The sequence below is a fragment of the Populus alba genome, chromosome 17 (genome assembly GCF_005239225.2).
Source record: "Populus alba chromosome 17, ASM523922v2, whole genome shotgun sequence".
Classification (NCBI taxonomy): Eukaryota; Viridiplantae; Streptophyta; class Magnoliopsida; order Malpighiales; family Salicaceae; genus Populus; species Populus alba.
In genome coordinates, this window is record NC_133300.1 from 11,955,875 (window position 1) to 11,973,664 (window position 17,790).

The following is a 17,790-nucleotide window of genomic DNA, read 5'->3' on the forward strand; positions in this document are numbered from 1 at the left end:
TTAGTATTTTTTATTTGAAATAATTTATGAAATTGAAATATCATCCTCTTTTAATTTTCTTCATCTATCATATTTTTTCCTTATTCTTTTGATTGTTATTTATTTTATTTAAGGTAATTTTTAAGAATGAATTGTTTTTTTTTTTTACGATTTCATTCTCAATTTTTTTTCCTATTAAATTTGATTTGCATTCTTTTTATTGCTATTTTTCTTTTACTTTAATAGAACTTTTAGATTAATATATTTTTATTTTTTTAATTTCATCATTTAACATTAAATTGATATGGAATTGAGTTTCTTGATTGAACCTAGATCTAGGATTTCATGGGTTGTGAGTTTGAAAGATTAGCCAAAGTTTAGTAAATTTACTCATGTTTGATTTTTTTTTTGATTTTTTTTTCAAAGTAAAATAAAATTACTAGCTTACCTTTAAAAGCAAAATTTCCTTGGTGCTTTAGGCATTTTCGTGTTTTCATCCATGTTTTTTTTTTTTTTTGTTATAATGGATTTGACTAAGAGCTAATTATATATTTTAATTAATATAAAATATAATATATAAACAGAAATGATTGGTGTGTGTAACACACATGCCAGTAGATAAGAAAGCCTGCGTCTTTTTGGTGGTGCATGAAGCACACCGTTCCACAACCAAACGTTGTGATGTTTCCTTTAAGGGGCATTTTTTTTTTCACTTATTTTTTTTTAATTTCATCATTTAATGTTGTTTATTTTTTAAAATCAGCTTTATGTTTGTTTTTGTTTCTTTTCAATGAAGTTATTCAGATTTTATAACTTTAAAAAAGGTTAAAGTGGTTAACCCGTGTGATTTTTTTTTTACACCTTTTTTTTCTTGATTTTGTCCTTTGAAATTGAGATCTTTTTTAAAATTAAGTTTTGTCATTTTTCTTCTTTTACATTCTATTAAGTTATTTTGTTTGCATAATTTGACTCACGAAAGTTTGACAACCTTACCTAGTTTTGTGAATATTTAATTTTTTAGGTTATTTTTGTTGACAAATTTTTTTTTTTAATTTTAGCCATTTACATTTAAATTGTTAGGGATTGACTATAGTTGTTGTTTTTTTAAAAAAAAAACCAGTTCTCTATAAAGTTGGTCTGACCTCAAGACTTAGGTTGCAAATTCACATGTTGGTTTAGAGTGACATGTGGTGTTTTATTTTGCTATTTTAATTTTATCATTTAAACATCAGATTATCTTGCAATTTAGGTTTTTTTCTTTATGACAAGCATTCTTTTTCTTTTTGTTATTTTTTATCACTTTTTTTTTAAAATTCAATCAATTTAATATTGTTGTATTTTCTATCATAAAATCCAATTAACATGGATTTTTTTTTCTTTTTTTAAAACACCATAGCAACACGTGAGTATTTTTTTTATGTTATAAAAAAATCAATTTATCCCCAACAAATCATAGATCATCTATCTAGTTTAATCTATATTATTGGTTTTGGATTAGTACAAAGAGCGGAAACAATATGATATTAAAAAATATTATTGTTTCGTGAAGACAAAGATAAAACCATCTTTTGCCTATTTCCGAGATAGATACGTGGGACAAAGACAAAGATGAAGATTTTAATAAAAGAAATTTTCAACTTTATTCTCCTGAATTATTATTATTCTAAATTATTATTAATCCAATATATATAGCAGATTCAGCTTCTCCCAATGCTATTATTATCTGCTGAGCACCAATCAGTTTGTGAGCTGACCATCACTTGACACAGGTCATTTCTAATCACATGTGATGTGATATATGATGTGACAGAGGTAATTTTTAAAATATTTTTTATTTAAAAATATATTAAAATAATATTTTTTTTATTTTTAAAATTATTTTTAATATAAATATATCAATATAATACAAATATTTATAAAAAATTATTTTAAACAAAATTATATTTGTTTTAAATTTACTCAATCTCCATTTAAAAAATAATACCAAACGAGATCCATCTTATATAGTTATGCATTAGGCCAACACAGTATTTAAATTAGGTTTAAAATCTCCAGATGCTTTTTTAACAAAAATAAAATTGTATTAATTATTTAAATTTATTGGTATATAAATTAATTTAAGAATATTTATTATTGTAAAAAAAAAGTTGAAATACCTTGAAAACATGCTAAGTATAGTTTTTTATTTTTTTCAAAATAAAAGGGTATTCTTCTTTTTTTTGGTAATTTAAAATGTGAGATTTGAAATACTGATTTGTTAATAAAAAAATGGATCAAGATCTTGTTTTTATTATTACATTCATACTGCTTAATAAATATATATTTTTATTATTTGGTGTATTTCAAAGATACTTTCTAACAATTAAAAAAAAATGAGTACTCCCATTAATTATTTGGCATTATAATGGTAGGATATATTCTTTAAGCCATATACACACTAACACACTATTGCTTTTATTTTTAAAAGAAAATGGTAATTTTGAGAAAAATTAAAAATTGAGTTATGACAAAAAAAATACTTGATGAATATTAAAAATAAATAAAATCTTTATTAAAATAAACATGTTTACATGAATAAAGTCAATGTCACGTGCAACTAACTAATTGACTATAGGACATATACACTAACATGCTATTCATATGAATAGGTGCCCCTTTTATTTTCTCTATTTCATTTCTTTTTCTCTCTCTCTTTTTTTCTTTTTTGTTTTCAATATCATTGTTTTTTCCCAATTTCATTCATGAATTTTTTAAAAAATTATCATTTTGGTTGCTTTTGGACTGGATAAGTTGACTAGGTCATGTCAAGCCAACTTCCACACAGTTTAATTTTTAATTGGATTAAACAAGAAATAGTGTTGTAAGGTTTTATATTTTGTCAATTTCATCCTTCTTTTTCTTAATTTCATTCTCAAATATTTTGTACTAGTCGGTTATGTTGCTTTTGGATCGACAAAGTCTATAGATCACATGAGGAAACTCCCACACAACTTAATTTTAAACTAGGGTTAGGTAAGGAGTTGGATCAAAAGGTTTTTTCTTGTTAATTTTTTCTTTTTCTTTTTTTAATTTCAACCTTATACTTTTTATCGATCGGTTGGGTTTCCTTTGAACCTATCAAGTTAACTAGCTCACGTCAAGGAGACTTCTATATGGTTTAATTTTAAACCCGAGTTAGGAAAAAAGATGGGTCGAAAGGTTTTTTCTATCAATTTCATTATTTTTTTTTCTTCATAATTTTATCCTCAAACTTTCTACAGGTTGTCTTGGAACTAGCTAAGTCAACTGGATCATGTTGGAATAATTCACACACAATTTAATTTTAACCTCAAATTAGATAAGGAGTCAAGTTAGGAGGTTTGAAAGTTAATATATTGAGTCAGGTTTAATAACAATGTCAAATAATTTTGTCCATCTTGTATATTATTTGTTATGTTTAAAAATATTTATGAACCTAGTCACAATGTAGGACAAGCCTGTAAACTAAAGCACACCTAAATAATTTATAAGTTGTTTATACTAAAATAATATTTAACATGATCAAATAAAGATGTTGCTTTTTATTTTTCAAATAAGGAGCCCCTTTCTCTTCTTCTTCTTCTTCTTCTCTTTTCTCTTTTCTATTTTCTGTTGTTTTCTATTTCATTTTCCTTTTTTTCTTTCTCAATTTCATCCTTAGAGTTTTTTAAATTGTCATCTAGTTTTTTTTACTAGTCAAGTTGATTGAGTCATGTTGAATCAATTCTTGCACAATTTAATTTTAAACCCAAGTTAGGCAAGGAATCAAATCATGAGGTTTTTTATCCTATAAATTTCATCTTTTTTCTTCAATTTCATCTTTAAAATTTTGTTGTCGGTTAGCTAGGTTATATTTGGACTAGCCAAATCGACTAGTTCTTCTATATACTAAAACAACCAGGGAGTAATAGACATTCTTTAATGTTTATACAAATAATAAAGAAGGTGCCTTTTCTTCTATTTTTTATTTTTTTTTTTAATTTCAATTTCATCATTTTTTTCTAAATTTAATCCTTTTTTTTAATTTTTATTTATGTTGCTTTTGGACCGATCAAGTTGACTAGGTCATGCTAGGCTAACTCTTGCACGGTTTAATTTTAAACCCAAGCTAGGTAAGAAATAGAGCTAGGATATTTTTTGTTTTGTCAAATTTGTTCTTTTTTCTCAATTTCATCCTTAAATTATTTTACCAATCAGGCAATTGTTTTTGGACTGGTCAAGTCGACTAGCTTTTCTCTATACTAAAATAAATAGGGTGCAATACACCTTCTTCACTCTTTATACAAACAGTAAAGCTGGTGCTCCCTTATTTTCTTCTCTTTTTTATTTTTTCCCCTTTTCTCTTTTAATTTTATACTTTTATTCTCAATTTAATCCTCATATTTTTTTCTTAACTGTCATCTAGGTTTTTTTTGGACAAGCTAAGTTGACTAGGTCATGTAAGGCTAACTCCTACACAATTTAATTTTAAATTATGCGAGGCAAGGAGCAGAGTTGAAATGTTTTTGTTTTGTCAATTTCATCCTCAATTTTTTTTACTTGTTGGCTTGGTTGTTTTTTGATAGACCAAGTCATCTGGGTCTCGTCAAAAAGACTCCTATATAGTTTAATTTTAAACATGAGTTAGGCAAGGAGTTGAATCGAATGATTTTTTTTTTGTCAATTTTATCCTTTTTATATTAATTTTACTCACATACTTTTTTCACCATTTAGTTGTGTTGTCTTTAGACAAGTCAAGTTAACTGAATATTCACATCAAGGAGACTTCCATAACGTTTAATTTTAAGTCTCGGAAGACAAGGATTTGAGTTGAGGTTTTTTTATGTCAATTCTTTCATATACTGTTTTTAAATATTGCTTTCAAACTCTTTTTAGTGATTAATTAAATTATTTTTAAATCTGTCAAGTTTACTGAATTATGCTACAAATAAGCAAAAACATCAGTTAGGTGATTTTAAAGTTAACATGCTTACCTGTTATTAAGTGTTTGGCTTAGAGATATAGTGAAATTTTTTTAGAGTTACAACACCTTTTAAATATAAACTACACCTTTAAAACTAAGAATATATGTTTTTTTATATTTTTTTTTAAAAAACACAAATTACCTCCTGTCCACAGACATCCTAACAATGATGCCAAGTGCAATATAACGGGGGACTGTAATGAGTTGTTCGTACTAAAAAAATATGGAGCATAATAAAATAAAGACGTTGCTTCTCATTTTCTATTAGCTAACTCATAGCCACTCATGAATCTCACAATAAGGTGTCCAAATGTCAAAAAGCTACCTAATTTCGTGCCTGTTTCTATCATTGTTTGCTGTTTATGAGAATAATTATCAAGAAAGAAAGCAAAAAGGTTAAACACCATCTGGGCTTTCAATAATTAATATAATGACCACTTTAGGACCCTAAAAAGCGCGTGGTTATGGGCCAGCCGCAATCCCATGTTAATAAGGGAGCACTTCCTTTACTTTTTATAAAGTTTCAATAGAAAAATCATATATATATCACAATCACAAATCATGATGAATAAGATTTGTTTTTACATTTTAAATTTTTTTTTTAAAAAATTAATTTTTTTTTATTTTTTTTATTTTTTTATATCGTTTTAATGTGCTGATATCAAAAATAAATTTTAAAAAATAAAAATATTATTTTAATGTATTTACAAGTGAAAAATACTTTGAAAAACAACCATTGCTATAATTGTGAACACCTAGTCCAAATTTTCTAAGATTAGAAATTTAATAAAAAGAAATTGGAGAAATTAAGTTATGAGAAAATAAAATAATTAAATTAAATTGAAGAAGGGTACGATTGAATAATATTAAATAAAAGGTTATCGGATTAAATATGAATGAGTGGGGTTCGAAAAAAGAAGTAAACGAACTTTGAGTCATTATGAAAATAAGAAAACTTCATGATATAAATACATGAATGCAATAGCTATTGAGAGGGTGAGAGGAGAGGAGAAAGTTGGGGAGATTTATTGCATTTTTCACATAGATTTGATCTAATTATGCTTTAAATACTAGACATTGAGGGATTAGAGGAAGGTTAGAGGAGATTATGACAAAAAATCAAGAAACAAATCCTTGGGATTTTGCTAGGAGGGTTGATGGTACTTGAAGAAATAGGTGGACACGGTTCCGGAAAATTTCTCTTCGAATGGTGGAAGTTGGAACTTGAATTGCTTGTGAAGAAATAGTATCTCTTTGTAGCTAAATTACGAGTTGATCCTTCACAATATACTTGAGAATCAAAGAAAACAAAAGAAAAAAAGAAAAAAATTGCAATAATATCATAAAGAATAATGAGGAATTGTAGTCCACAGAATACTAATTAAGAGATGTAAAAACATGAAAAGTGTACATGGATGTTATTAACCCTTAAATTAAAAAACCATATCAACCCAATAGTTTAAATTGTTAGGTGAAGTTTTAGGATATGATTTATATTATTCTTTAACACATCCTTTCAAGTGAAAGTTTTTGGACTTGAAACTTGCACAAACCTACATTACCTTGTGCTTAATTTTTATCAAATAAATAAAAAAGGTAAAATTTAAACTCGAGACCGCTTGATAATCAAGAATTTAATATCATGTCAAATAATCATCTTAATTTAATAGCTTAAACTGCTAAGTAAAGTCTCGGAATATAATTTATATTATTTTCTCTTGCTTCATCAATGTGATTAAATTTGTAGATACACATTCTCTACCATGTAAATAAAGTATACGATAATGATTTAAAACAAAGGAAAAACTTCTGATTTTCTGGGTATGTATGTATGTATGTATGCATACTTTGTGCCATGTCAATAAAGCATAGGATAATCATTTCATCTGAACTGTTGAGAGGCGTAGGCCAATATTTGCTTTGGGATCTAAATGCCAAGCTGTACCTTGCTAATGAGCATGGATTAGGTGGAAATACATCTAAGCTTATCAACTTTATTCATTATAGTATAACATATATATATATATATATATATATGTTATACTATATATATAAGCTTATCAACTTTATTCATTATAGTATATATATATATATATATATATATATATATATATATATATATATATATATATATATATATAACTACGCATTTAGTTGGACCCAAACTCCAAAGAGTGGTCCATAACTTGAGACCCATGACTCCATAGACCAAAAATATCGCTGTCCGTCCTTGACCATGCTTTTCTAGGCATTGCCACTTCAGTTTGTGAGCTTTTCAGTGGCCACTTTTAAGCAGATTTTATTAATTCTATTCCATTTTCTAATGTATTTATGCATTTGGGATTTGACAACTCCAACTTCTGGTTAGACCGTAAGAAACCATGATTCAAATCGAGTGACCAAGCGGGTCAATTCTAGTTAAGTTCGAGTATTTGTCCCGCACAACTTTGCAAGCGATGCAAGATCATTTTTTACGCTAACAATCATCATGATGATATCGTAGAGTTGGCAAGACGGAAGAAAAGGAGAGGAATTCGTTTTTTAATATAGTACTAAAATTTTAATAATAGTACTAAAATTTTACTAATCAAGCGGTAATTTATTTAAATCTTAATATTTTTATTTATTTAATAAAAATTAAGTATAAATTAGTATGAGTTGGTAAAGTTTCAAACTCAAATGGTTTTTATTTTAAAAGATATGATAGGGAATAATATAAATCATATCTTAAGACCTCACCTAACAATCTAAATTTTTAGGTTAAATTGATTCTTTAACATGATATCAAAATTTTAATAACCAAGCAGTCACGAATTTAAATATCACCATATTTATTTGTTTGATAACAATTATGTATAAGGTAGTATGGCCATGTTCAAGTTTAAGGCCCAAAAAACTTTTACTTAATAAAATATATTTAGAAAATAATATAAATTATATATTAAAACATCACCTACAAACTTAAATCTTTTTATTAAATTGGTTATTTAACGCAAATAATTTTGCAAGCACGGTAAATCTCAATGCAAGATCATTTGTTACGTAAACAATCATGATGATATCGTAGAGTTGGCAAGCTGGAAGAAAAGGAGAAGAAGGAATGGATGCTTTTGGCGCAGAGGATTAGCTCTCGCAAATATTAGAGGTTTGAACAAAACTACCTAAACCAGTTTGTTGGAACATGTCACATGCCTTAGTGGTACAGCATGGGACTATTAAGATATAAACTAGGACTAAACTAGCTAACCAAAACGGATCTAATGTTCCCAAAAGGGCCTACAACACAACCGAAGACACTTCATCTCCTTCACAAGTCCCCTTGGCTTCAAAACACCATGGCTTTCTTCTTCTTGTTTTTTTTTTTTAATATCCTTGATTTTATACACATAGCCCTAACTTTTGTAGCCACAAGGGGCCAAGGAAACACACTAGTACACTCGAGTGCCCGTGTATCAGCCGACCATTTTCCTGCTCCTTGTGACCTTGAACTGGCCTTCTTACACGAAGCATCTTGTTAATTAAATTATAATCACTCTCTTTTGATGATTTACAATTTATAACTCGGTACGAATCGAATGCTTGGGGTTTGCTGGCAACATAGTAAAATCCCTTAATCGCTATCGCTTTAAAGCAATTAGAGGGCGGGAGCTTTAATTGGATGACACCGTTTTAGTCCTTAATGTATGAATATTATAAGTAAAAGCACCACCACGATATGTGGCTTTTTGCTGGTCGGGGACGGCCGTCAGCCAGAGTCAAAGCTGAGGTGACGCTGTCCCTGAAGATGCTAATTATGGGTTCTCTGCTCCTTTCTGGAGAATGATTAAGGCTTGCCTGCTATGTGGAATGAAATGTTTCCTCCTATTGAGTTGCAATGTGGGGTTGATTGCAACTTATTGATAAAATTGAGGGCCTTTGGTGGATAATCACTTTTAAGCTGGAGCAAATTGAGGGCCTGAGAGAAGTTGGATGGACGATGATGTAAATTGTATGAACAGTAGAGTTTTTATTTCTTGGAGATCTGATTACAACTTATTCGGTACTTTAGCAGCAACAATGATCCTTGAAAGAGATAAAAGCAATTATATTATTCTAGAGAATAAACCATCCCCAAGCCCAATTTGAAGCTCGTAAGCAACCCAATTGGATTCACAACCTGGTGCTATCTCGTGTGGGCTCATGCATGGATTAGCCCATTGTGCAGGAGATCAAGCATGGACGATTTTTGGTTAGAAAAGATGCAAAACAATGATTTATTTTACGTGCCTCGATGGGACTTGGACTTGAAAATTGGTGGGAATATGTTTGGAGGCATGTTTTTGGACGTGTATAATATGTATGGCAGTGTGATAATGATTATTTTTAACATTAACATATCAAAATAATTCAAAACATATAAATTATATTAAATTTTAATAAAAAATAAATTAAATTTTTTAAGAATATAGTTTGTATCGCGTTCCAAAAAAGAGTGGCTTCTATTGTCAAACTATAGCATGGATTAAAAAAGATGCAATCAGAGTTGATAGGAGGGAAAACTTCATTTGATTTTGCCCCCTCACCTACTCCTAACACGTCCTAACATGGCCTGGATTGCTAGTGTACGTGCCTCAAGTGACATAAAACTTCACATCCACGAACCTCCCATGGCCCTTTTTCGAGATGGAACCTGAAATGATCTTCTCATGCTATGCTGCGCATGATAACGACATGTGCCCACAAGACATGTTAACGAGGAGCTGTAGAGTCTAGACCAGAGTGCATGGACGCTGCTCGAAGATATTGGACGGCTAATCTTGAGACTTCTGACTTTAAAAGAGGATTAATAGGAACTTAATTACAAGTCTAGCATCCAACAATCTTTGAATAAACCAAGAAAGCAAGCAAGTTATGATACAATCCACGATCGTTTTCGTTTTCTTCTTCTTGGATAATTACAATTAGAGAGAGGATTTAATACAATCATATAGGGATATGATATAAATAGATATTGTGAATAGTCTAACATATATTTGTATAGTCTAGTAAGATAAATCTAACCCTCGATAGAAACATCTGATTACACCAAACTATATTATTAACTTAAAATTAAAATAATAAGATATTTGACTGTTAGATTGGACTTAAATTTTTTCTAGAAATGTTAGAAACAGTTTTCCTCTAATAAACAACTCTATCTCTTATAAGACCATTAAATCTTTTAAAATTAGATCTAGAAATTATTATTTTTGTCAATTTTTGTTTTCCAAAGATTTTTTAGATTTATTAATTTATTTCAAAAATTGTTTTGATTTTCTTTGTATTTTTAGATTTTAAGTTGTTTTCTATTAGAAATAAAGTTTTCTAAACAATTTAAATGTCTTATTAAAAAAGACAATCACCATATATTTATTTTTCAGATAATAAAATTATAAATTTATTATTAGCATCTACAATATTTTTTTCTCTCCATAAAACTTCTATGTTTTTTTTATATTATTGTTATCACATCACCTTACCAGAATCATAAACCAATAGCAATAAAAGATTATTGCCGGTGTTCATTTCATCCTAACCACAGATCCTACGAAGGTGCTGACTAGGGGGCTTTTTTTTATCCTTTCAATTGAATTATCAAAAAATTCTGGATGCAAGGAAATTTCAGTTTTTGAGAAATTCATTTGATTAATCTAGTAGTTGAAATTTACAGAAATCTGAGATGGGCGGAGCTTGAGTGTTAACAAAAAAAAAAGAATCGAAGCTTAAAAATAAAACAATTCAGGGCGTGATAGAAAACAGTACCAATGGAATAACTTTGTAAATTTTACAACACATCTTTAATTAAAAAAAATAGATATTTATATAGTTTTTGTGGAGCATAATATATCACACACACATATAATAGCTAGAGAAAAAAAAATTCCTCTCCGTCTCTCTCTCTCTCTCTCTCTCTCTCTCGTCTGTATATGTGGAAAAACTCTGTGTTACACATGAAACACTGTAACTGGTAACAGACTGTAATAATTTTGGAATAGTAACTAGGTACAGCAGATTCGTGCGATACTTTTATGAACCAGGCAAGGTAAATGGCCAGAGCCAAAAGAACAGGGTTTTGCAGTTCTGAGTTCTGAGTTCTGAGTTCTGAGTTCTGGTGGCATTGCTGGCAATGAATACAGAATGGGACCTAGCAATTACTTTTCTCCGTATAATCCAAAATCAAGCAAATAACTTCTGGGTTTTTAAGATGGCAGAGATGATGGTGAACCGTTAGGTTGCAGGCAGCCACTGTTGCCGCAAAGGCTTTGCATCACCCAATAAGTATGCATGTGAGATCAAATGAGATCTGCGATGTCAATTGTTCTTTGTTAAGTAGAACGGATCCAGTTGCTGATGATACCATGTTTCGAAGATGAACAATTGCAGAAGAAATTAAGAAATATAAATATTTTCTTTTTTTTTGGTTTCTCTCTTACCCTATCTTCCTCTCGATCAAGTTATTTCTTTCCAACTTGAATCCTTACTGTATATTAGTTTATTCCTGTCGTTTGTTCAGGTTTTCTGATGGGGAAATTAAAAGGAAATGAAGTGTATTGGTCCAATTAACATATAATTGCAGTGGATGTCAATTTATAAAGTGTTCATCGGGTGTTTGTGAGTACATTTGAATTTTAAACTGTTTTCATGTGATTTTTTAAAAGTGTGTTTTACATTAATAAACATTAAATTTACGTTGTTTTTAGTATTTTGTTTTTTTATAGTTTTGATGTATTGATATTAAGAGTGAGTAGAAAAACTGATTAAACCGAATCATGAAAAAAAACCGATTATAATATTTAAAAAAATATTCGGAAACTAAACCGAACCGGTTTAATTAAAAAAATATAAAATAATCAAACCGAACCGAAATAAAGCCAATACAAAACCCATTAGAAAACAAAAAAAAAAACCTAAAAAATAATATAGTTTTCAGTTTTCAATATAAAATAACCGAACAGAATCAACACTGGTCGGTTGGAACTGATTCAATTTTATTTTTTTTATTTTTATAAATTTTAATTTTGGTTATTTTTTAGGTAAAAATCAAATCAAATAAAAAATAATTACCCTTAATTGATATAGAAAATTTTAAAAAATATATTTTAATATATTCTTAAAAAAATATTTAAAAAAGTGTCGTATATCACAATTCTAAACAAAAGATGCCTATATTTTCATTACCCTTTGGCTTTGATGGTTAATTCCAAGGAGAAGAGAGACAAAAAAAAACATGTAGATCTACAGTAACAAGATGAATCCCTTGATTTTTTTTTTTTTGTTCTTTTTTTTTTTTTTTTTTTATTATATGATGGAGTAACAGATCGTATCTCACTGTCTTCATCTTTTCTTTTCAAAGGTCACTAATTTTCCACAACTTTTAGCATTCAATTATAGGAGCCTCTCCTACTGTGTCGTTTTATGTACATTTGGATGACATAAAAAAATGGTTTGACGATCAGGTGTCTTAATGGCCACCATGAATTTTAACAAAAAAAAAAAAAAAAACATTATCTTTTCCTGGTTAATGTCAATGAGAGGGATTGGGATCCTCAATCCTAATCTTGTTAGTAAGAAAGTGTTTGAAATACAGTTATATCCATGTTTTTTTAAAAGAATAAATTTTTTTAATTAAAAATTATATATTTTTTATGTTTTAGATTGTTTTAATATGTTGATCTCAAAAATAATTTTTAAAAAATAAAAAAATTATTTTGATGTATTTCGACACAAAAAAAATACTTTAAAAACAACCACAATCATAATATTATTTTAACTTATAGTCATTATATTTGTAATAATTTCAAGTATAGGTAACGACTTAATCTGTGGATTAATGAAAAAAACAACAACAGCCTTTAAAATAAATAATAATAATAAATTTGTTACAAAATAAATAAAAAAACTAATGAACAATCATGAATTCATAAAGTTTTATAAGAAATGTTTTTATTAAAAAATAAATAGGCACCTGTTCTTTCTTATAAATTAAGTTTAACGCTTCTCTCTCTCTCTCTCTCTCTCTCTCTTCTCTCTCTCTCTCTATATATATATATATATATATATATATATATATATATATATATATATATTATATTTTAAATTACATAAATGCTTCTAAGGCTCTATATAAGGCTCTTAAATGACTGGAAATAATAATAATAATAATAAGTTTGATAAATGTGTATCTATATTATTTTTCATTAGTTATAGTATTTGTTTTAATATATTGAATAATCAAATTATAACTAATTACATCATTTCTTTTTTGTTTTCTTTAACAAAAGTAATCAAAGTATTAAGACGTATCACAATTATTGCTATATTATTTAATTAGTATAGTTTTTAGATCCGACTTGATGAACAGTCCAGTCCAAAAGTCTGATTTTTGGATTTTGATCAGGTTCTTAGGTAAATTGTTTTTTTTTTTTTTTTTTTTAAAAAAAAAAAAAAATCAAAATAGCATCGTTTTAGTAAAAATACAAAAAATAAAAGTCAATAGGTTGTAACCGAGTCTTACCGGGTTAACAAAGTCACATTAGATTTTTTTTTCTTGTTTTTTTTTCAATTTAGTCCGGTTTCAATTTTGAATCGTCCTACTGAGCTAGGCCGGTTTCAAAACTATTTGTATCAGTAAGTCTTTTCTATTATAATAGCTACAAGTGCTACTATGATCATAATAAATCCAAAACTAAGAGCATGGGATTTGATCATTGAAAGTTGAAAATCATGTTGTAAAAATCAAGCATTATTTGTTTCATGGCTATATTTTATGGAAATTTTAACAAAAGCATTTTTCTTTTGTTTTTGTTTTTTAAAAGTTGTGTTGAAAATCAGAGTACTATTCTCATTTTGTTTTGCTGCTTTTCTTTTTAATCTAATTTCCATATCAAAAGCATATCTATCTAATTTATACTTTCCAAAGAAGTAGATCTTTTATAAAGATGGAAGAGAATCTAACAACAATTCTAACCCTAATTTACTTTTGAGTGGAAACCTAATTAATTCTACAGGGCGATCGTAAAAGTTCTTTTTTTTTTATTGATAAATATTAAAATTTCTTAAAAGATATTCTAGAGCTTAAAAGTTTTACTATTAAAGCTTGAAGTATTTTTTTAAAGGCTAAAAAGTTACACTATATGAAAAGAAAAAAAAAAGAAAAGACACTCAATAAATACTTGAAACATATGTTTTCTTGTCATTATTTTTTAAGATACACTTATGTATAAATTTATTTTAAAAACGATAAAAGATTAATGAATGTAAATTATTATTTTTTAATTCATATTAAAAAACCAAAACTATAGCTGAATCGTGGCAACAATGGAGTAAAACTGAAGTAATCAAAGTAAATTATTTATATTTTTTTATAATAAAACTTATGTAAATTGTTTGATAAGGTACATGACACAACATTTATGAATATTTTATTATATATCTACTTTGATAGAGGTAAAACAATTTGTATTTTTGTAACAATGCTTAGTTTAGTTACTTTTTACCTAGTTCAATTTAAAATAATTTTTTTATAATGGTCTTAAATTGTTATTTTATATTTAATGAAGCAAAGTTATATTTTAAGAAATAACTTCACTTTTGTGTTTGTAAATAATACTATAACTAGTGTAAAACAAATTGTTCTTTTCACTTTTATATTAGTATAATTTCTTTGATGTTTGAAATGTGTCCTGTAGATGTACGTAAACCAACTCTTATTACTATAATATATAAATATATTTATATTTAGTTACATTTTAGGGTCTTTTCTATTTTTAAGGTTACCAGTATATATGCTCATAAATAATCATAACTAGTTTATTGTCTTACGCTCTACCTTGGATTGGACTAATATTTTTTAATACACACACATTAAGAGCATGTATATTTTTTTAACAATGCTATTAAACCTGATCAAGTAAGCACATTTTTAAAATCTTTTGACTTAGCTCCTTATCTAATATGAGTTTTCAATTAAATCATATAAAAACTAATTTGATGTTAGTTGGTTGATTTAATAGGTTAAAAGAAAATCTGGATAATTGGCAAAAAATATGGATAACTTATAAAACATATCAAGAAGTTTTTTTAAAAAATATTGAGACGATGACATATTGCATGAACTTAATCATACACAACTTGATTCATGAACTTAGTTGGGTTTAATAATTTTTTTAAAAAATATTTTTTACTTAATTATGATACAAAATAGATGCTTATAATTTCGAGTATTAATCATAAAACAAATGTTTATTCAAAACCATGACAATCTTAAATAAATAGAAAATAATTATTCACGAAGTTTATTTTCCAATCAACTTAACATTGATTGATGAAATTGAGAAAAAATAGATAAAAATAGTTTTTTTTTCTAATTATTATCAATATTAAATAAAGTACCAAATTGCCTCGATGACTAAGCCCCGAAGTAAAAAATGACATTTTTTATAAAACAAAACCTTAAACCCAGTGTGTTTTTTTGCATTCATAAGCATTACAGTAACTTAAACTTTGCAAAAAATAAATAAAAATAGTAGTATCTTTCATCAATTAAAAAATAGCTACAACAATAATCGAAGGAGGGTGAATATATAAATCATCATAAGAAAAACTGGTAAATTTATTATTTCAACCCATACTAATTGATCCGAATGAATCTTCTAAATCTAAATTAATATTTTAAATTTACTACTTGTGATATTCAAAACCTATATTCAATTAAAAATTTCAATTATCAACTAATTTAATACTAACCAAAACAAAAAAAGAAAAAGAAGAAGAAAAAGGAATGAGTATCAGATATGAAATGAGAAAAAAAAACTGAAAGGAAGAAATTAAAAAGAAAAAAAAAACAAAACAAAAATTGAGAAATACATTAAACAAAATAGAAATAAAACAATTTTGGACAAAAAAAAAAAAAACTTGAAGAGCTGATAAGAAAATGCAGAAAATCCAGGCACAAATTTCCAGGGAAAAGAAAAAACAAAAAACAATGTTTGCGATGCATCAAAAGCGTGCACGACTACACACTCTGCACAAAAAAGTGGAGGCTATTTCTATGAAATTCATGGGAGCTACATTAATATTGATAAAAAAATAAATGATATGGATCTAGCCAATATTATCCCTAACTCGAGTGAGCAAAATTATTTATTCTCTAACCTTGTGTTTTTAATTTAGTAATTAAAATTAACCCCAGTATTTTTTTTATTTCAATTTCATGCGTCATTATTAAGACTTTATATATATTCATATAGTAACTACATTGCAATGGAAATATAAAAAAAAACAGATAAATTTAAGAAGAATATAATATATTGAACAACGGACACAAATACAAAGTTAGAATTTAAAATTCATGTATTTTGAAATCCAGTGGCTCCAACAATCTTGCATGATCCATTTTTAACTTACTTTGGGTATAATTTGTAACTTAGTCGGATTTTCTTGCTGTCCATGGATTTCATTAATGGCTTCACCACTGACCTTTCTCATGCATGCTTGAAAAAATCAAGTGCGAACAGTAACAGGAGAGGGAACAAAAGGAGGCCATTTTTTCTTTTTTCTTTTTTCTTTTTTCTCTCAGCTTTTATGGCATGATTCATCTGTGGAGAGTATTATTTCAGGTACCAAATCGCCAACACAAATCCATAATTTGAAAGGTACTCGTGAAGAAAGGGATCATTGGCATGGCTTGGAGGAGGGGAATTATTGAGGGTCTCGACACAGTTACATTGAAAAAGGAGGCTGCAATGACACATGCAGTGTCAGCGAATGCGATGTGCTTTTGCAAATTGCTTGGAGGAGAACATTATAGAGATAAGAACGCGAGAATCACAAAAGCAACACCTCTCCTCTGCTGCTCCATATTTCCTAAGCATTACAAAAGAAAGAAAAGATGGGGAAAATTCATCTGTGGAATCCCTTTTCCTCCATTGTTTGATCTTCATAATCCTTGAGATCCAATGAATCCTTGCTGTGCAACAGTATTGATCATCCCTTCAAACAATGGGAGGATAAGAAAGCGGTTTTTGGGATGTTAAAGAATAATATAAATTATATTTTATGATTTTATTTATATTAGAGCTTTAATGACCAAGCGGTCACGAGTTTGAATCTCACTAATATCCTTATTTATTTGATAAAAAATAAAGCACAATGTAAGTGGACATACACAAGTTTCAAGCCAATATAAATCATATCTTGAAACCCTAACATAAAAATTTAAACTATTGGGTTGAGATGATTCTTTGACACGGGAGTGTGGTAGCGGTTGCTTTTTAAAGTGTTTTTCGCTTTGTAAATATAACAAAATAACAAGTAGTTTTCAAAGTATTTTTCTTTTAAAAATACAATAAAATAACATTTTGAAATCAATTTTTTTTAAAAAATAATTCTATCCCGGGAAAGAAATCACAAAAGCAAAATTCTTTCACTGCAGCCAACAAACTTTTAACAAAAAGCCGTTTAAAGACAAATCCACTGCACACTGTTTAAGCAACACAATCAACATCATAATCAATGACATAGCATTATATTTCCCACCAGCAAGTAATTAATCTGAATTGCATGTAAATAACCAGACCTGTACATTTAGCTTTCTTTATTTCCTGTACATACTAGCTCTTTTTCTTTCTTTATCTTCGCCTGCTAACCTCTAGCCCTAGCTAGCTTAGCTGCTAGTGCTCATAAAAAAAAATACTAATTAACACGATCCAACTTCTTTTCTCTCAATTTCACAGATTAAATACAAAGCTTGTCACATGCCCTACCAAATATAATAATACTAGTTAAATATGTTGCACGAACCTTCAAGGGTC